The 18297-nt window shown below is 36.9% G+C and overlaps 1 long non-coding RNA gene across 1 annotated transcript in view; it reads right to left on the reverse strand.

Moving 5' to 3' along the window:
- Positions 1-6161: 6161 nt before the first annotated feature.
- The window catches only part of LOC147653258 (uncharacterized), a 51828-nt gene continuing 39692 nt past the window's right edge, over positions 6162-18297 (reverse strand). Inside the window, exons 8-9 of the long non-coding RNA XR_015286785.1 lie at positions 11374-11520; positions 6162-8271 (exon numbers count right to left, since the gene is read on the reverse strand). This is a non-coding gene — a long non-coding RNA (uncharacterized LOC147653258). The remainder of the gene's footprint in view (positions 8272-11373; positions 11521-18297) is intronic.

Raw genomic sequence — 18297 nt, forward strand, 5'->3', positions numbered from 1 at the left:
CTGCCGTGGAAAATGGTAGCAGATTTTCCAAATAAATAATACAACATAAACCTATTTTATACATCAGTTAACACTTCCAGGCTAAACAAAACAAAACAGGGAAAAAAACCCAAAAAAAATCCAAAAACAACAAAATAAACCAAATTCAGAACCCCCATAGACATAGTAAAGAAAGCCTAGAAATTTTAGTAAAGCTGTTAGTAAAATCTCAGAGTTGTCTTTACAATGTCAGATCTTCCTGTGTGATAAATGTTGCATTCATTGATATTTACATGTTATAAGGTTCTTTTTTTTCTTCCACCTACTGAACTGCAGGAGGTCAGAGACAGTTTATGAATATATAGTGACAAGGCTTAAGACAGGAAGTGGGAATCACAAAGCTAAGAAATGGCACTTTTGCAATAGGATAATGTTGAATATTGGTGGCAAATTAGTACTAAACTTTGAAGCAATACCTGCAGCACTACACCCGTATGCAGAAAGCTTGAAGTCATGGCAAACTAATCAATCAATACTTGAATGTTAAGAAAGTCACATTTCAAAATGTTACTGGCTGCAATGGACACTTGAAGAATCAATCCATTGCAGTCTCAGATGTATAATATATTTAAGGTTCAAATGAATCTTTTAAATGGCCTTCTGCATTTTTGGTCTAAGTCAAACTGTTACTTGTCCACTTGCTTTTTCTCCCTTCCACATCTTGTGGTAAAAATACTAAACTTAAGTAGAAATAGCTATGACTGCCTTCTTTTTCCAAGGCAAGAAACTTATGTACTTCTGAACTTGTAAAACAACAACACGAGAACAAGCACCAAAACACATAAATTTCAGAAATCATCACTGTTCATGAAAATAAACTATAGTTTATTACTTCAGACATAAGATGTGTCCTGGGTATGTGAAAGAAAGTCATCCCCAAAATGACTGTATTTTAAGGACTGGAAAAGCAGCACACCCAGCATGAGTTTGCTGCAAGCTGCTAGAAATAAACCTTACAAAATGTTGAGTTGCATCTTCTGTAGCACACAAGGTTATGCAACAAGCATCAAAAGCAGGGGGAGGTGACAAGGGAAGAAAAGTGTGGAACTGTATTCAACCTCTACTCCAACACAAATGACTGTTTCATTCAACCAAAGTCAACTTCGCATCTCAGCAAGTTGCCATAATTCCATCCCAAGCAGAGGGAGGAGGAAAAACTCCCACTGACTGAACTGTGAGCAAGAAAAAGATTGGGGTTGTGCCCCCCATAATGTTGCATGTTACACAATTAGCCTTTTAATGCTCACTTCAGTGCAGCCTCATTGCATGCCATGGAAGGAGTGATGAGCACAGATCCCTCCTTAGGGGCTGGCTTTACTTGGGGGCTTCTTCCTACCTTCACCTCCATCACAACTTACTGCCAAACAACTTGCCCTTCCATTGCCACCTCCAGCTTGTTCCCCATCTCCTCAGGGCTCAGACATGCCTTTTCATTTTCCTCAGCCTCTGATGATGCTCTCTTCCACCACATGTCCTCACAAAACCCCACAGCCCTGAAGAGGGTGTGATAATCTGCATCCCTCAACAGTGGGATCCTTACCACCTGCTTCTCACTCTGTGGCCCAGGTTCCTTGTGTGCCTCTCACTTGCCTGATGGCTTGTGCTGCATGTGGTGGCACCCATCACCTTGCTACGCAATTCACTGCCATCCATGGCGAGCTGCCTTTCCTCAGAGAGATGGGGGAACTGCCCTGTGTGCTCACCAAAGATAAATCAGCAGAAATCTCAAGCTTGGAATGACATATCACTGTGAAAGGGAATTTTGCTAACTCATCTAGGCTGCTGTCTGACCTTGCAGTATCTGCCAGTCTGGTCCAGGTCTGGATTTTTACTTATAAATTGGCTTGAAAGGAGTCAAAAGGAAATAAACACGGGGGTATCCTCATCCTAGCCATTTGTCATACAATGGGGGATTTTCTAGGATGTACCATACTGTATTACACAGTGCAAGACTCAGAATATTTTAAAGGTTTATGAAAAAAATGAAAAATTTACAGCCTTCTATCTCAATTTCTCTCTTCTGAACACTGGAATATTCATGTTCTCTACTTTTCTCTCCAAATTCTGTTAATTTTATATGAGGCACCACATAAAGCACTCAATGATCTCATGGACAGAAAATTGCAAATTCTCCATTTTTCATTTCTCTTATCAATAGCAATAAAAAAAACCCCAAACTTAAGCAACAGAAACTGATAGAATTTAAGAAGGCTGGAACAGTCTTACAACCCCAGAAACTTGTGACCTTGTAGTGAGCTTTGGAAAGACAAAGCACATCAGAGGTCTGAATTCAAATGAGCCAACAAAAATATATATTAAGAACCAAGAAATCTTCTAGACTTCAGTGAAATCTATCTTCAAAGACTCAACATGTACAAGTTTTATATGCCTGCAGTACGTCAGGGTTTTTTGTTTGTATTTTTAAATACAAAATACAGACATGAAAAATGTTTATCATCATAGAGGAAAGGAAATGGACTGTTAATGCTATATGAAAATGTTATTTACAGAGGAAAAATAAAATACATTATAGGCAGAAAGCCAGTGTTTTGCAAAAGTGAATATTCTTCAATCAAATGTATTTTAACTATGCTTACTTTGATTTTATTTTAATTTAAAAAATAATAACTAAAAATAAATAAAACAAAAATAAATAAATAAAACCACTATTTTTTTTAGTTCCTCATAAGATCTTGTGGTTCAGAGGAAGCAGAGACTGGATAATAGAAAAAGATTAACTAGCAACACGTATCTTTCTTGTTTATTACATGGGAGTTTAGCACAGGACACACCTTAGATTTAAATTATCTACAATTTGAAGAGAGAACAGCATTTAAAAAATAATAAACCATCATTCATCTCTAGGTGAATTTAGAATCAGCCTTTTTTATTATAAGGATGCTAACATATTCCTCTACTTAAAAAATACTCAGAAGCTTTATTTCAATATTTAATAATAAGATAGGTGGAACAAAACATTTTGTTCTGCCTGGTACTGAATAATTTAGCTTTTTATTGATCTTTACAGACCTATTTTCAATATTTGGTTTTAAAATACAACTACTGAAATCACTTCTGGGGCTGCAAAAGACAAAAAGGAAATATGTACAGACAAGTCTATAAGGAATACAAATGTAAAATACAGTTTTAGATAAACTTTTGGTAAATGTTCTTTGCCAGACTCCACCAATATTCTTAGTATTTTTCTTGTAACATGTAATAAGATTTTAATGTGATGATTTACAAAAAAATCCCAAACAGACTACATATAATTTATATTTTTTCAGATTTAAAAAAAACAAACGTTGTAAAATCATAGTCCATTTGCAACCTCTCCATATCATAATTCAGCTTTTATTTTTATCATTTCCTTTTGTGCCCTATGAGGCAGAATTATAACAGTATACACTGAATAGAACAGCTTGAAGACTTGCAAAGGTATTTCTTATTATGTCAAATAACTTTTCTCCCACTCAGAACCATCCTAAAACCAGCCTATTTTACAGTGCCCATGAAAAGTACATATATTAGAATTTTAAAAGGAAGGCAGAAAAAAAGCCCACACCACAAACAAATCCTTGTTTCTAGACTGCCTTATCTGTCTTACTTAGAGCAATTTTATCATTTAGTCTTTCTGTTGTAAAGACAGTGTTTTAGTATACAATGTAAGGTAATGACAATTTATTTTTGTTCTGTTTGCACAACAAGAAAGTAGATGCAGTATATAAATTAATCACTGTAAAACATTCACAGAATTCTGCAATTAGAGCTTTCTTATTGAACAACTGCACTCCCACAAATGCTTTTATAAATCTTTATTTTTAGATGGAACAGCATTACCCACCTTGCATAATGCATTCTTTATGCACCGGGAGCAAAAGAGTAGCAAAATTAAGTACACAGTTCACAAAGTAATAATTTTGGATTATTACAGGTGATCATTCACAGGGATGGAGCCTAAATGGGTACAATAAATGCATGTACATGGCCCCTGTATGCCACACTTTCTCATGCTCTGCAATTGAGGTGCTTGCAAAAAGGCCTTTCTCTGAATATGGAAAAGCATGGCAAGTACTTAATGAGAAATGTTCTGTTTCTGTGAAAATATATCACATGTGAGCTGGATCAATAAAGAAACTGGTTGCAGACTCCTTTATGCTATCTCTTCTGAATGAGTCTGGTTCCAAGAAAGGGGAGAGCTGACAGAACAGGCTGAATTCAAAGCAGCATAAGTTTTGGCTTCATACAAACATGGAAGTGATTCCTTGAAGGGATTTCTTTCAAGTGCTTCTGTCCTTCGATCTTGGATGAAGTTTAGAAGCATATAGTGTCTTCATTCCACGACACCCAAGCCTTGAGAAATTCAGTAACTCATTAATGATCACCTTTCCTCAGAATTAAAAAAAAAGAAATAATAAAAAAAAAAATCCACCACAGATATACTTTGGATAAGCACTTTTTTAAAGCGCAGCAATATTTCAATGAAAAGTTATAATAATTATTCAAATTACCTTTTTTCAATGAGAAAAAAATAAAATTTAAAAAATGTTGCCAATCAGAGTATGAAGATCAAGGAGAAAACACCTGTGTAAAAACAAAAAAAGTTTTGACAAACAGCAGGAGAATACGAAGCATTTTCATATATATTTGAAATATTTTTTGTATTGTCAAGATTCAGCTTACACCAAAGAGGTTCAAAATTAATCATACAGAACATCTTGCTGGAAAATGTGGAAGTAAGTTTGGACTATTCATAAGAAATTCTGAAATAAAAAAAGCCAAATAAGAGGCTAAAAAGTGAACAGAAGCCTGAAGAAAAATACAATTAAAATCTCGTAAAATGAGAGCTTCATTTTAATGACAAAACATAATTCAACTAAGCAATTTCAAATGGTTCTTCACATAGATGGTTTCACATTGCCAGATCATGATTCAAAATCAAATTATTAGAATATACTTTTTCAGATTACTCCTATTCATCATTATTTGATCTCACTCCAGAGCTGCAAGTCTGTCTTGAGATAATAGGTCAATTTACTAATTAATTTTCAAAGACAGAGACTTCAAATGCACTGCATAAGAATGTATTTGTCCTATTAAAGTAAAATTACATGGGAATCTTAATAGTTTTAAGTCATATTTCTGCTAACCTGGCTATGAAGTTATGTCAGTTTGAGAAACTTTTTGCATGCAGAAGAATTACAAGTCTTTGATGCTCTAGCATAATGAGGAAAATCCATTTCTTGACAGCTTCATTTAGAGAAATCATAAAATTCCTTATATGTTGTTCCACATACAGCATGTGTTAAATTATTGGGAATTTATTGGTGCCTAATTATAATGGGTGACCAGTGTAGTGGTGCACAGAAATTATACAGAAGGGGTCTGAATAAGTCTCCACATAGCTTTATGATCAGATTTTAGGTACTGTAAGCAGGAAGGACTTCAGACTCTAAGCAGGCAGTCATTGTTCCACGAGTGGAAACTTGAAGGCAGAAGGAGCCTGAGGCAGCACTCAGGGGAACACACTGCTCCTGACACCAGTCAGACTTTAGCAGTGCATGTGAATGAGCAAATAATATAGTGAGCCTTTACCAAATGCACCACTGAGTCAATAGGAGGCTCCCTGAAGCACAGCTCGTCCAGGAGGTTGGAATGTTGTCAAGGCACCATGGCTAACATGTCTGTGCTTAGGTGCATTTAGAAATAAGTTTATGGAAAGGTAAAAAGAATCTGAGTAATTAAAAACTGTTTTATACTTATTAGAGGTATCTTTACAACCATGACGGCACAAGTTTATAATTTAATTCCACTGCATTTCTCCTGACTTAATAAACAAAACACACGTGCACAATTGCAGACTGAAATCAGCCAAAAATGAAGCCCTAACTTTGAAAGACTACACAATTAGACTTTATCCAAAGTCACATGGATAGTGTTGATCTAGTTTTTGGTGAATACAACACATTTCAGGATCTACAAGATTTGTGTCTTCCATTTGTGTATTCCATAGCAAGGAATTTTGTTGCATTAGGTATAAATTGGCCTCAGTTTCCTGACTTTTGTGGTACCTGGCCAATAGCTATAGTCCTAAAATTCAGCAAAAAAGGATAATCATTAACTGCAGATCTCAGGCAATCTTGAGACATTAATTAATCAGCTGTTTACTTAAGATGTTAAAAAACCCTGCCTGACTAATTATACATAGCATAGCCAAAAATATAATAATATTCTATAGAATACCATAATGTGGTTCATGTGTAGAAACTTCCTGGGCACTACCTATAGTGTTTACTTTGGGAAATACAAACTTAGAAATTCATCTGAAGTCTGACATGTTGGTGGTGTATTTTAATGTATGGGAGTGATGGTTAAAGGTGATGTGAACAAACAATTGAGAATTGAAGCATTAATTAGAAGAACCAGGGAAGTGTGGAACAATTAGTGATAAATAAATAAAGTCATTTTCTAGTGGAGGGTGTCAGAAAGGTTCTTAGGGAGAATTTTAAATTATTTGAAATTGATTTATGAAAATTCAGTATTATTATATGGATTAATGATCCATTAATGTCTATCATTTGTAATCATAATAAAGTTTACTACTTCAAGCTACGTAAAATAATGGTGTATTTAATATATCACCATGAAGATGGAGCATCAAACTATTGCAGTTATACACTGGACGATAAGCTTTTTCATTATGTCATAAAGTAACAGTCTTCAGGACTCACAATTCTTCCTCTTCAGCTCCCTCATGATCAATATCATACCTGAGGTATGCACACTGTTCTTAGGACTTAAACCTCCTCCTGTGCTTTCCTCATTTTAAAAATAGTGTCAGAGGAGGATGTAACTTCATTTCCTCACTTCTGGAGCTTCACCAGCACAGTAGCCCCAGCAGATCTGTGTGAATGTGAAGTGTCATTTGGGTGGGCCATTCAGTTATGAGGACCCACATTCTCTGCATTTGCTAAGTGACAAGATTGCAGTGCTAGAAAAGACATTTAAAAACATGCTGGATCCCCCTTCATGAAGGGACTACTTAGATGTTGGTAAAGAAAATAAATACCAGTGCCACAGTGCACGTGCACCATCTGTATTCTCCATTAACCATTGCCAAAGTTTTGTGCAGCCTTAGCTGCAGCTGGGGAAGCAGTGCATGGATCTTAAAGCCCAGCCCTAACTGAGCCTGAATTTTTCCATCTCAGCCAGATATGCTGGACTAAGATTACAGAGATATTGAAATAGTAGCTCAACTTTTTGGGTGCAGAAGAAAACCGAGGTGTCCAGTACTGCACACCGCATGAACTTCGTTTGGGTGCTTCTCTCAAAAGGGAAGGAATCCTATTATTAGCAGTTTTGTTGAGGTGATGTTGACTCCAGCTGCAACCTTCAGAACAAAACAGGTGTTCCCATCCAGCAAGGAACACAGCAGAAATACATTAGGGACAAATGAAAGATTTTATAACATAACTGTTGCCAGATTTCACTTTTGGCTTTTTTGATATAGAAGCCGAAAATATAAGTTAATCGATAGTCTTTACTCCTCCAAGAAAATCATAGGATTTGAGAATATATTGTAAGAAGCATAATTTTCTATGGGAAGAGTGACAATCTCATGTCAGATTCAGCTGTGACCCCCTTGAGTGGGGAGGTTCACATTTCTATTGTCCGTGGTAATATAGCCTACAGCGTGTTCAGGTGTATATTTTACAACTGTAATTAATACTGTGGTTATTTTATGTGAACGCTTCCTGTAGTCTCCAAAGAAACTAAAGCAAATGAAATGGTTTAATTCATTGAACTGAATTTAACCTGATCCTATCACAGTGACATTGATTGCGGATGTGTTGTAGCTATTCTGGGATAAATTAGACCTGATTTGCATATTAAAAGAAAATCTGAGATGCTTCCAAAGTTCAGAAATTGAATTTGATCCATAGAATGAAGCAAGAAAAGACTATCTAATCTGACCTGTTGTGTAACAGCACAAGGCATGATATGCATGCAGATCCTGGTTCTGATTCAGACAGTTTATGTGCAGACATGCCTTCAGAAATGTAAAAGGTAACTATTTTGAATTACTATGTCTGACAAATGTGCCTAAAATTTTCAAAGTGAATATTATTTCTAGGTGATACTGGCATTAGTATTTCTCATCTTGGATAGAAATCCTGCAAGATCAACTTCTGGTAATTTTGTCTTCTTTTCTGTCACCTTCTGCAGTTGTATCTGTTGGTTAGACAAAAAAAAAAAAAAGACTGTAAATTCTTTCATATTCTTTCATAGTTCTTTCATACTGCATCTGACAAGGAACTAAAATGAAATTCTCAGTGTTACCAGAATAATTTAGTTAATAATGTAGCTACTCGTTCAGGCCCTTCTGTCTGACAGTGCCACATCTTGATGTCCAAAGTTAAACAATAATAACTCCACATTATTTAGGTCTCTACCACTTCACAATGCATCCACTGGCAAACTGCTTCCTTGAACAAACAGTATCTTTCAAATTTGCTATTGTTTCACTGTCATCACAGTTTAGACATTAGCCTTGCACATTCTTCAGGAACAGGATATCTAACCACCATAAAAAGAAGATATGACTCAAGATATAGGATAGAGGTTTGTTGTTTTTGCTTGTGTTTTTTTGCAGCTGCATCTGGTTTTGTCTTGTTATTGCCACAAGTTTCACAGCATTTCTTATAAAACCTGTACCTCTTTTCTTTTGCTAAACTGTCGCTTCTGCTTGCTAGCACATGGTTTTGTTTCCTTCAGGGGAACAGCAACAAAAAGTCAAAACCAAATGCTGTAAAATATGCTTGCTGTTTCTTCTGCTGTAATAAGCTCCAGCCCACCTGGTTACAAGGCAACAGGTGTCTCTTCTAACATCTCATCTTTCAGGTGTTTTTAAAGGAATGTATTTCAGATCTTAGAAACTTTCAGGACACAACCGGTAGCACTACTATGTGATAATCCACTAAATATCAGAGCAACAGCACCATTTTATCTGCTTTGAAGCCAATGAATGGATAAGCTCAATAGCACAGTATTCCTAGGGACAGGATTGTCACTAATGAGCAGGAATATTGGTGTGGTGCCATGTCCCTTTTACTGGGCTCCACTGCAGAGAGGATAATAAGGAAAAAAGGACAGATCTGTGATGTCCCTAAGTTCCAGAAGCTCCTATTTGCCAGTAAGCACCACCAGGGCAAGAAGCTTTAATTTTTTCTAATTCATGAAGCAAACTAGCCTGGCCAATGACCAATTTTAAAGCAGTAGCTCAAAGCTATCTGACTTCATCGGAGTACATTATACTATGCTAAAGCTGTGCTGTGCTAAATCAAAAGAATTTTTCTGAAATTATTGAAGTGAATTCTCTTAAAGTTTCCTACTAAGAAATAGTTAATAGGAAAAAAAAATCCAACATGTTAATAAAACAGAAGTCCCCCCTAGCTGGTATGCAACTCCTAGATTTTTAAAGTTATAAATTGTATGTACAGTGCTGACTCTTAAGCAGTATTTGTCTATGGTTTTAAAAGGTTACTCATTAAAAGATGTTGAACTAAATTCTAATTAACTGTGGGAAATCTTGCTGCAAGATGAGTGGGGTGAGAAACAATTGACTTATTACAGAGCTTGAAAAAGAGCAATGAAGAGGGAATGAAAGCCCTTGAAGTTATTATTAGGTTGCAAAATTTGTGAACTCAACAGTATCTATGGGCAATACAGTTTAAATCCAATTCATATCAATTTTAAGTGATTTCTTTCTCACATAAAACTAAATCAATGAAATATTGAACAAAATTAATAAAAGTGTCCATACGGGAAGTTGCACAGTTTTAAACAAAAGAGCTCTAAAAATGACATCATGAAAAGCAATGTAGCTCATGTGAAACCAAGTGATAAGATCATCTGCTGATGAATAGGAATAAGAGACACTGCAGAGACAAAGAATTCAGTTTGCACACAATCTGTTCTATTTTTGAATATGCGGTAGAGGCCCTAAATGTTATCCCTGTTCTTTGGAAAGTCCTTTTGCAAAACTCACTGACATTGGTAAGGACAGCAGTAGGCCCCTGCTACTGCCTGCTTCTGCCTGTACATGGCCACAGTAATGCAAACCCAGATCCTAAAAATATTAGGCTAAATAATGAATGAACTGTAACACACACACATACATGTGTTGTGTATAATCACAGTGAAATCTCTGAAATTTCACTGCTAACTCAATTAGGCCATTATTGTCTAATTGTATTAGAGCCAGCGTTGCTGGGCTTAATTCTTAGAAAGGCTGTCAGCCAGCTCTCTCTCCTATGTTACAGTTCTGGACTTACTCACACATTAAGACTTAAAACTTCCAGGAAATCATCACAGATGATGGAATGGTGTAGTCGTGTCCTCTCATTACCAAATTTCTATCCCAGATGGCTTGGCAGTAACACGCCTCCAGGTCCTGCTGTCAGACAGGAGCTTCATCTGAATTACCTCTATTCCAGGCTCCTGGACACCTTCCTGCACTCCTTTCCTAGACATAATGTCTTCACCAGGCATTTGTTCTCACTATCCTTCACCCCACTGAAGCAGAATGGGGACAGCTGTCTCCAGCATTAACGAGGCAGGATGAGCAGATGTGGGTGAAGGAGCTGCTTGCTGTATGACTGGTGGCCTTGGTTCAGCACAGAGACACGGCACCCGCAGCAGCTCCAGCGCCTGGGACACGCTCACAGCAGTTCCTTCACATGCACTGAGCTCTTAGCGGGTAAATCTACATCCAAGTGTATCAAGCCAATTGTTCTCCTTGCTGAGCATGAATTTCTTGGTGCTTTAATTAATTCACCCACAGCGTGAGGGACGCTGAGTTTGATGCACACTCGAAGAGTCTGGGCATATAATTAGTACAATGAAACAAAGACTAAGGGATTGATAGAAACAGTGGACTGGAAACATGCAGGAAAAGAGAAAAGTAGAGTTTTAGTGAGATAGACTAATCTAACTGGAACTCATTCTGGCAGAGGCTGTCACCACAAAATAGGCACACAATTTTTTTTAAACTTCACTCAATTCCCTGAGCGCCCCAAACACTCTGTGGTTTGAAAAATGACTCCTTTTAATTTTAAGTTGTACCTGGAGCTGTATTTAAAAAATTATGTCTATTCATGTTTTCATTTGGCTTAAGAACACTTGGGGCAGTTAGAAAAAGAAAAATCATAGTTTTCATTTGCTTTTGTTCTTGAAAAGCTGTTTTATGTACCCTATGCAGCAAGTTGGAAAATCTAAAAAAAAAGGGGAAATTAAATCATAGCAATAAAATATGAAGGCATTTCTCTGACTTACCCAATAAATATGCTAGTCCAGAAAAATGAGAAATGTTAGCGTTCTGAATTCTGTTAGTGTTCTTCTTAAATATGAATTTTTTTCCTCCACTTCTCTCTCAATTCTTCTGTACCAGGGTGCAACCTTCCAGGTAACTCTTTTTAATTCCTGGAATCAGGTAGCAGGAATGTAAGTTTTCATGTGGTACCTATTATATGACTTTACAGATCTGGCCAAACTTCTGATTTATGGAACTAGCATGTTCTGGCATGCACTTTCCTAAAATAAATGAAAGGTAAATACAGCACCAATTTTGCATCAAACAAGCCCATTCCTAAATTTACCAGGAAAGTGAATCATTTGAGCCAAACATAATAATGTAAAAATTTTAGCCTAAGCTACTACAAAAAATTGAAGAAGTCAAATTAAACCTGAATTAGATAAAAAATTCCAGAGAACATTATCAAGAAATGCAATGACATGCTAATGGTTTAAATTATAGCATTTTTTTACAAGAAATTATCTATCTTTAGCCTCAACAATACAAAGCAGTGTGAAAAAAAATGAAAGGGAAAATTGATGCCTTTGGTCTCAAACTCAGATCAAAGACTTCCGTGCTGTACATCTTAAGTAAGTGGCTAATAACTACAGGATATTCAAAGATGTCACCTACTTATCCCACAACTACCTGAAGTTTTCCCCTTTGCACAGAAAAAATATTTATCGCATCTATGAAAAGCTGAATTCAGGCAGCTACTGGGACCTCATCTGGAATGTGCTAATTGGAAAGAAATGTGCATACAAGTGTCCCAAAAACCCAGATGATTGCCTTGATCAGCAGTCTAGGTAATTAGGACTCTATTTCTGGGGTATCGTATTTGGAATGTAATGTTGTAGTGTTGTCACCAATAAAGAAAAATTAAAAAAAACAAACAGAACAAAAAAAACCCAAAAAATAAAAGGAACATACAGTCATGTATTACATGTAGAATTCATTGTGTCCAGATAAATCTACCTGCATTTTCTTTGCTATGGTTTGCAAAATCTTTACGTTTTTTTAAGAAATACCCTTGCTTCACTTTCAGGAAACAGGACATTTTCACACTCAGCAGTTCCCTACAGAAATCCAGGCTTTCGTAGCAGAATTAAAGAAACAGAGAACAGGCGCAAATGAACAAAAGGGGTCAAAGCATGAGGATTTTTAGGTACATTTCAGAGAACAAAACCTGTCCAAATGGGAATAAACAAACCTCTCAGTGTGGCAAGCCTTTCAGAAGGTTTACCACCTCTGATTAATGCTGACAAACTCACATGAGTCTCTTTTCTGTGTTCAGTGCTACAGTAAAATCCCAAATAATATCCAATTTAAGAAAGAGCTAGTGTCAGCTGCCATTCAACACAAGTTCTGCTTTACTATGTATCCAATTTATCCTCTAAGAGGAGCCCCAGGTGTAGTTTGCTGCTCATTTTATTTTATAGTTTTCTTTCACTGTTGCAGCTTGGTTTTACTTGTCTTTACCACTCTGGATGAAGCTGTTGCAGGGTGTTCACATCCTGCACTGTGCACATGCAGCACAGTGGTTCCTGTTGGTGTTCCAGAGCTGTTCATTACTGTCAGCATCTCAGCACATGGTGATCTTACTGTGGGCTGCCAACTACTCTTTTTCATGTGCTTAGATTTTATGCCGAAAGAACGACAAGTACTATAGTTACTTAATAAAATGACTATAATAATACTACCTTACATTTTTATAAATCCCCTGTTATCCAAGAGCCTTAAAATATTTTATGGTTTGTTGTTTTTTTTTTTTCCTGGATATAATGCTATGATTTTTTCTATCTGCCACTGAAAAAAACCATCTCCTTTTAATATACAACATATCTACTTACCAGCACAGAGCAGTGCTCTACACCATTTTTGCTAAGGAAGCTGTGGATGCCCCATCCAGGTAAGTGTTCAAGGTTTGATGGGTCTTCTAGAAACCTGGTCTAGTGGAAGGTGACCCTGCCCATGGCAGGGGATTTGGAACAAGATGATTTGAAGGTCCCTTCCAACATTAACAATTCTATGAATTTAAACATGTCTGTATGACTATAGCAGTTACAGAAAACAGTATCACACCTGTCCCAGCGCAGAAACACAGCAAGAAAACATTAGAGAGTACCAGTATGGACAATTTTCTGCTCCTATGGCCACTGCTACAAATAAAATGGGGCCACATTTCTGGTGACCCACCAAAGTAGATTTAAGGGGAAGTCTGAGGCACTGCTTGCAAAAATAGATGAAAGGAACTCAGGAGTAAAGACATCACTGCCTAAAATTCTACAGTTCATTTTTAATCCTGATTATATCCAAAAATACCGTAAACAGTAAAACAAGAAATGTATCAAGTTTTAATTAAAACACGGGAGAAGCAGGTGAGCTGTTTAGCATAGATGCAAACTAAAACGGTTTTTGCCTCTCTAGCTCCCAACTAAAAGAAGGTCCTGACATGGTGAGAATTTGCTCTCAATTCACCCCCATGACCAAACTATCCCAATGGCTTATAGTAAGTTTCTTACTTTCACATGACCTTTCTAAGTGCCTTGATTTAGAGACTGAAACTCCATAACAGCACCAAACAGTTTTCTTTATTCACTATTTCTCATAAAAAATGCAGAAAAGTCTGCTGCAGGAAAAGGAAGGGAGAAGAGATGGGATTACACTATTTCCACAAAAGATATTGCAATACTATAGGGAAAAGATCAGTTTTTCTATAGACTTTATCACCTAGAGTTATAGTATCTGTTGCTTCTTGGAGGGTCATTTGCATTGTGCCAAAGAAAACTCTGCTCACCTATGAAATAAATACAGGCTATCATAAGATTAATTGTAAAATTAATTAAATTTTGGATAATTTTCCACCAAAACTCCTTCTGTACCTAACAACTAGCAAAAATTGTTTTTCTAAATATGTGTCCAACATGAACCCTTGAAGCTCTGTATGTGCACATCAAGGACAGCACGTGACCTGAAGTTTGCTTGAGTAAGTTTTTTTTTTGGAAAAAGGCTGTTATAGTATTGGCCCAGTTCTTATCTCTTGCAGACAGTAGCCCAAATCTTCCCTGTTACACAAGTCCAATCTCACATTGATTTCAATGGGTTTCAGCAGAATAACTGAAAAGAGAATTTGGCCCGTAATCTTTGACTATATCATATAACTAGTAAGTGTTTGGCTAAGATTAGATTTAAAGATAGCCCAGGAGGATAATTCAAGGACTCCAGAACCTTTATATACACTAAAGTCTCCTTCCTTTGGGGAAACCACAAAACAAAAGAAAGTGTCATTAAAGGCACATATACTTGAAAATTGGGAAAACCCTTAACTGATTTGCTGCTTCTTTTCCTCTACCATTAACACAAGTAAGAGAAAATACTTATGTTCTAGAACAGAAGTTGGTTTTCCCTTTTCTGATGTCTTCTTTCAAAAATGTGTATGTGGATATATATGATTGTCTCAGCAAAGGAAGTAACTTTCTGCTACTCTTTAATCCTGTGTACAATATAATTAGAAACAGGAAGTGCCTCCACACACATTCATCTGCGAAGATTTTCTTTTGACTACCTTTGAATTGGTTGCCTAAAAAACATGGGCCTGGTTTCTCTTATGGGCTATTCTGTGCTACAGGTGAGCAGTTTATGAGCTCAGACTTTTTTGAAGCTTGGGCTGTACACAAGGTGAATTCCAACAGCCTCAAGACTATCAGTACTTGCAAAGACAGCAAGTTTAAATGGTTGTTCATCATTGAAGAGGTAGCTTATTAGCTACTACTTTATTCTACTCCCCTATATAGCTACTTTATTCTTTCTCTCTTGAAATGGACTGAGACTTGCAAATTAGCAAGAATTAATTCCCAAAAGCAGAAGTCACCAAGGAAAAAGGACTTGTTGGATTTCATAGCCATGTGGCTTCTTACTACTGGATTTTTTAACGACAAGCACAACGCTCCTCATGCTCAAACAAACTAAAAACAACAAGAAAATAAAATCAAGAACATCTTCACTTATCTATATTCTTTAGTCATACACCACCACTTAATTTATATTATGAAATATTATTAGGCAAGAAAAAAACAACTGTGATTTCTGTCCAGCATGGATGAGAAGGCCAATAAAGATCACAGCCACATTTCCAGATTTTAGAAAGACATTAATATCAACAGATGCAGCAAATAATCTTTTTTATGAAGTAAACAAACATCAAAATGCCCAAACTTTGAACCCTTGATGTAAAATGGATCAAGAAATAAAAAGCTAATGGTAATTCTGCAATCATTTTTCTAATAAAATTATACTTGAAAGGCAAAAGGAGTAGACAAATACTAAGAGCACAGGATCAGTGAATTAAAACAAGTCCCAGGAGTAACGGGTAACTCAGAGCCACTTTTGCAAGCTTTCTTGTATTTAGATTTTTAATCTATTATACCTCTAGAAAGAAAATCTACCCTGGGTTTAGGTGCCTGCAGAAATGTAACTTATGAAGAATACTTGCAGAAGCTCTGCTCTCTCCCAGCTCTCCAGAGAAGGCACTGATCAGGGCCACAGGACTACCTGCCAGCTGAAGGTCTCCTGTTCCCTTTCCAATTTACCTCAGGCTGTACTGACACACATTTAATTAGCAAATGGCTGGGGCTCTTATGGATGCCACAGCCTGAGTTGTCTGCTAGCATCCCCCTGGCTGAGGTTCTCATCTTAGAGAATGTTTCAGAGAAACATTAAGAGCTGATTAAAGGGAGCTCTTCCATTTGAATCCATCATCACTGGCCACATGAGGTGAGTCTGGACCTTGTGCTCAGGGTAGTGCCCTGACCCTGGTGGAAATCACACCCTGGGCAGGGACAGCAAGCAGCTGCTGGCAGCTCAGTTCACCACAGATGAAGCCTTGGCAAGTCTCATCAATCTACAGCTCTAGGAGACTCTGTTACCATCTTCTGTTGCACCACCACAAAATATAAATGAGGGGATGTAGTACCTGTCTGCAGCTCTTCCTGCTCTCTCCTCTTGTCCTTCATTTCTTATCCAGGCTCAGCTCTATATGGGTAAAGTCAGTAATGGCTGTCATTATCAGACAGAGAGGGAACGTCCCAGTGTTGTCCTTGTTGACTGGTGGAGCAGCACAGTAAGTCTACTTATTTTACATTTGTGTAGTATGGATTCTGAAAGCTATTCCTAAAAAAGAATTTCCACAAAAATAAAACAATTCCAACTTACACCCTTATGCAAGGTCAGCCTCACTGCACAATTACAGGGAATTACACTCTGCCAACACTGTTAAATTGAGGACCTCTCGTTTCCTGGCTCTGCTACTGTTGGACAGCTTATGTTCATACTGCTTTGTTTCCATCTGTGCTAACAACAGAATCCTTTTTGATTAAAATGTTGCCGAGTTATATTGTGAAAGTTCATTTGAACTGTGCACTTTCCTCCCTTAGAAATACTCCTCCTCCATTTGGGTATAAGATATAAGCATTGTGAGCACCTCCAGCACGAGTTATTTCAGGAGGGGGGTGGGAAATAGATCTTTTAATTAATGTACAGTTTTTCGAGCAAGGGGAAACTTAAGCTCTGGAGGAATAGGCTTTATCTATTATGTGTATATCCATTAGTTAGGGTTTGACTGGTTTGGGGTTTTTTTTTTTAATAATAGAGATAGTTAACAAAAATTTCTGAAAAAATGCCTTCAGGAAAGTACAAGTGGAGAATATCCACCCATGGGGATGTGCAGGCTCTGATTTCAGAGCTCTCTAAAATTATAAAAAAAAAAAAAAAAAAAAATCTTTGTAAAAATCTTTTTAAATGAGATGCAGAAGAAACCATAACTAAGTAAATAGAAACTGAGGTTCTAAACATTGGATTAATTATCTTTCATGAAGAAATCTGAGGACACCGTAGTGTCCATAATAAACCTTTTTTTCCCCCGTTTCAATTGTGAGGAAAGATTTTTCCTGTATTCTGAGCAAGACTGATGGTTGCATGGTCATTCCAGTTTCTAATGAAACCATGATAACTGGAAAGCCATATTTAGGTATGTTGTGCAGCGGGTAGGGAAATACCTTTTGTCATAGCAAAAACTGTAAAGTCTATTTCCCAATTAAAGGAGAAAGGATAAAATTGTAACATATTAAAACAGGGACTAATAAGGAAATTACCAGAGGAAATTAAGATAAATTAGTAATTAATTAGACTGTAATTAGGAGATAATTAAGAAAATTAAGGAATTTAGGATGTACATTATATGTTCTAGCTAAAACAATAGTTCTAGTTCGAAATCTAATGTCATTAAGCACTTTTGTAATTCTCTGGGACACGTTTCAGATATTGAAGTAGCAAAGTTGGCATTTTCAGGTGGGCCTTCAGCCAAAACAATATCTCTGTGTTCAAGAATAGTGGCTATATTCTTCTATAAGTAGAGTTGGATCTGTTTCTTGGGAACTGTTCAAAATTTGGGGAATGATGCAATTCCTGCACTGAAAAGAGATCAGGTCTGAGTCCAGGGTTGAAGTGCCATTAAGTATTTGAAGCCAAGATTTGGTATTTTGTATGAATCCTGCTGACAGCAGAGAATTTTAATGTAAGCGATGAAGACAAACAGAAAACTTTCCTGACATTTCCGAGTCTCAGGATAGGCTCATGCTGGAGTTTTATACACAAAATACTCCTGGAATAGCTAGTTCCAGGAAGGGTCACTTAGGCTGACAAAAAGGCAGTTTTCACAGGTGCTGTGATAACAGAAGCACTGCTCTCTCTCACACTGGTGGCCAAACTTCTACTAATAACATAAGTAAGATCCTGTTTGTTTTCACTGGTCTCCAGAGTTCTGGTGCCACTCAGATCTAACATTTACTTGGAATATGCATTATTTAGTGCTCTGCAGCTCAGCCCAGGTACAGCCAAGAGCAGGCATT

The sequence above is a fragment of the Cyanistes caeruleus genome, chromosome 5, assembly GCF_971803275.1.
Source record: "Cyanistes caeruleus chromosome 5, bCyaCae1.hap1.1, whole genome shotgun sequence".
Classification (NCBI taxonomy): domain Eukaryota; kingdom Metazoa; phylum Chordata; class Aves; order Passeriformes; family Paridae; genus Cyanistes; species Cyanistes caeruleus.